This window comes from Microtus ochrogaster, unplaced genomic scaffold (genome assembly GCF_000317375.1).
Source record: "Microtus ochrogaster isolate Prairie Vole_2 unplaced genomic scaffold, MicOch1.0 UNK78, whole genome shotgun sequence".
Classification (NCBI taxonomy): Eukaryota; Metazoa; Chordata; class Mammalia; order Rodentia; family Cricetidae; genus Microtus; species Microtus ochrogaster.
In genome coordinates, this window is record NW_004949176.1 from 633,693 (window position 1) to 637,686 (window position 3,994).

Consider the following 3,994-nt stretch of genomic DNA (forward strand, 5'->3'; position numbering starts at 1 on the left):
GTTGTGAGCCACCATGTGGTTGCTGGGAATTGAACTCAGGACCTTTGGAAGAGCAGGCAATGCTCTTAACCACTGAGCCATCTCTCCAGCCCTGGGGTGCTTCTCTTGAGCCCCAACCCTGTCTTCTGGAGGCCCTGCTCCCTAGAAACACGGTGCTGCCCACATTCAAATGTGTCTTCCTACCTCAATTAACTCTACTAAGGAAAAAAAACCCACACCTTAGGCATCGTGGTGCACACCTTTAATCCTAGCACTTGGGAGGCATCAGGAGCTGGTCTCTGTGGGTTCCAGGCCAGCCTGGTCTGCATAGTGAGTTCCAGGCCACTCAGGGCACCCACAAACCCACATGACTGAGGCAGTCCCTGCTGTGACTGTTCCTAGGTAATGTCAGGCCAGCAATGGTGTCCAGCACACAAGCCTGGCATGTGTGTGCGTGTGCTTCCCAAACTCACGTCTGTTCATTCTTTTCCAATCTGAACAGTCTTCAGTTGCATCCCACTGTGCACAGTGTCTGGCCCCAGTGCTGAACATGGCTGTGATCTTGGAGCTGGTCCCGCCCCTCTCTCTAGCCATATCCCAATCCTCAGTGCTGTAGCCACCTGGAAGTCACTCCTTAGGATTTTGTTGCCTCTGAAGGTTTATACATTATTCCTTCCTCAATTAGGTGACTTTTTTTTTTCAAACATTCTGTACTTCTGTACACAATTGTAATTACTTATTTTAAATAATTTATTTAAGATTCTCCTTCCTAAAACTGGGCAGTGGTGATGCACACCTTTAACCCCAGCACTGGGAGGCAGAAGCCGGAGGATCTTCAACTCTCCATGAGTTCAAGGCCAACCTGGTCTACAGAGTGAGTTCCAGGAGAGCCAGGGCTATTAAACAGAGAAACTTCATCTCAACCCCCATCCCCCCCTGCAAAAAAAATTCCTCCTTCATGTCTGGTCTGTCTAGAACTCCAGGATACATCAATGCATCTGCAAACGCCACAGTCCATCCCTAGTGCACAGCACCAACCTGAGGCTCAGTAACTGAGCTTGCAAGCTCTTTCCCACTCCCTATCTCTCTAAGGAAAAATTTATGCACCACCAAAGTGGGGATTAATTTTGTAGCAATCAGTTCAATAAAGCTCAAAATAAGGATTGTTTTTCTAACCAAGCATATTTTTGTAGCTTACTGTCAGTACGGGCTCATGTTCCCGCTGGAGATAAAGAAGAGGGAAGTTCAATGCATTTCCCTCACACTGTCTGCTCGTGTGTGAGCCACAAATAAAAAAAATATAATAAAAAATAGTAATAAATAAAGTGAAAACAGAAAGGCAGAAATGAGGCAAACCATGGCGTCAAGGCTGGGCTCTGTACTTTGACGAGCCGGAAAGAAGTAGCCTGGACTCGATGATTTCCGTCGGCTGTTTCCCTTCAAAACAGAGACACATCACAGGAACAAATGCCTGAGAAAAATTTCCAATCAAACATCGCTAATCCCATTGATTGGTAGATTCAAAAACCTAACAGTGGAGTCCTTTGTATTTCTTCTTTAATGAGTATTTGGCAAAACAATGCGGCGGAGGAGACGTCTTGCAGGCAGAGAATCCAATGCCACTTGCTCACAAGGCGACCATTGGGACGTAAAGTAACTGAACATCTGTTTTCAATCCTGGGTCAAGATTTCTTTTAATCCAGGATGTAATTAAACCCCTGTTCTGTACATAGATACTGATTTCACATACACAAGTCCCAGGACGTCTAATTATAAAGTAGTTGCAATCATTTGCGCAAATCAGTTCCCATTTTGATAGCCTGGCATCAGGTTTGTGTGTCTCTGAAGGACACACACAGGTTGAGGTGGCAGTAGGTGGGGGTAAGGGGCTCATGTCCTGTGTCCTGCTGTGTTGTTCACCCACAAGGATGGCTTCCTGGGGTGCTGCTGCTGCTACTGGGGTTGAGCCCCCAAGTCTCTGAATGCTATAACAGTGAGTCACCTCCCTGGGTCTTTATTGTAAGGAAATCACTCTAATTCTTTGTTAAAAAGTACAAATACTTTTTTTAAAGCTATTAGTTATATGGCAACAAACAGTGGCCTTAAGAACAACAACGAAAACACCCTTAAGTGGGAGCCAGTAACCTCTTGTTTGTCCACGTCAGTCTGGACGAGAGACCTTCCCACCGTAAGTTGACTTAATGTCTTGAATTCTTTCCAAAAGAATAACCTGAGAATGTTCCTCCCGACTTAGGTTTCTATAAATCTGAAGTCACAAAAAAGGACAAGCCTTCTCGTGCTCCCCAGGGTTCCACAGTAACTCCTTTGTGCCTACCCAAAGGCTGAGAACAATGGCGTGCCAACCCTAGGATGCTTACCGAATCAATAAACCCGTGCCCACGACTGAAGAAACAGAAAGAAGCAATGGAAGCCAGGGGTCAGGCTTCCTTACATGCTATCTTTGAAGCCTGAGCATGGGGGTGATGCCTCTTCCAAGAGTCAGTCTCCACTGAACATTTTATAACGACATTACTTTCTCTCTCTTTTTTTGTTTGTTTTTGGTTTTTTCGAGACAGGGTTTCTCTGTGGCTTTGGAGCCTGTCCTGGAACTAGCTCTGTAGACCAGGCTGGTCTCGAACTCACAGAGATCCGCCTGCCTCTGCCTCCCTAGTGCTGGGATTAAAGGCGTGTGCCACCATCGCCCGGCAACGACATTACTTTCTACTAGTGACTATATTACCTTCATAAAAAGATTGCAGGGCTCAGGAGGCTGGGGCAGAAGATTGTTGCAAGCTTGACACTAACCTGTACTACAGAGTGAGACATTGCCTCAAAATCAGAACACATCCCTTTATATTCTTTATATTAATTACAGAATCCAGAACAAGAAACTCTTAATCAAAATGTTTAATTTTCAAGAGGTAAAGAAACCTAGATTTTATTGTGGGAAATGTGCTCGTGCTATCACTTCAAGACTGCCAATAAAGTTAAACTTTGATTCAGAGGGCACAGTCCACTTTCAACTGGCCAGAATAAACCACAGAATTTTTTGGTGGACACAGATGAGAATAGAGAGGCACAGGAAGGAATAAGGAAGGGCTTAGAAAGATTCCCCTTTATGCCCTGGGACGGTGGAGAGAATGGTCAGCTAATGGTTTCTCTATCGCTCTGTGGTTTTATCAGGTTTGTGCCGTAGGATCTGAGTCCAAAGTTTTATTTATTAATAGAAAAATAAAAGTAGTCACGTAATCTGGCGTCCAACACGTGTCACCAGATCACACCAAGACAGTGGAGCCACCACCTTTCATCACCACTGTGGTTTTCTCTCCCTCACCAGACCCTCCCAGCAAGTCCTGGGCCTTTCTCATTCCAGTCTCTTTGCAGCAATCTCTGCCCACTGTCCATCCCTGGCCTCAAACGCCACAGGTGGCTGGGCTGGAGTCAACAGCCCACTGTCCACTGGCTCTGTCATTCAGGCCACCCCATGCCCTTGCATTCCATGCATCCTCAACCTTGCTGCTGCATGAGCAGGTGCTCTCAGCCTGGCCATGCACCCTTTGCCCAGCTGTGCAGCACAGTGATGGTCTCTTTATATTCCCAGGGAAGCAGCCCACCTTCGCTCATTGTCAGGGGCCTGGTACCCTCCCACAGTGCATCCCAGCTGTGCAGGCTCCTCCTACCTGTCTCCCTAGGTCTGCTTTTCAGGCAGCGTCTCCCCTTCCCCCCACTTGCAGTACATGACCAGCTGCAGCGGGCCTTGGTCTGGGCATGCAGCACACCTAGTCTGGCTCTGGGCATCTGCCCACACAACCAAGCATCATCAGTGCAACTGGCTACCCCTGAACAGCTCCACCTATGCTATCATTGTCTGCAGATCTGGTGAGACACCTGGGTATTCTTAAAGGGGAGAATTAGGTTTTAGAAGAAGGAGAAGGAGAAGGAGAAGGAGAAGGAGAAGGAGAGGAGAAGGAGAAGGAGAAGGAGAAGGAGAAGGAGAAGGAGAAGGAGAAGGAGA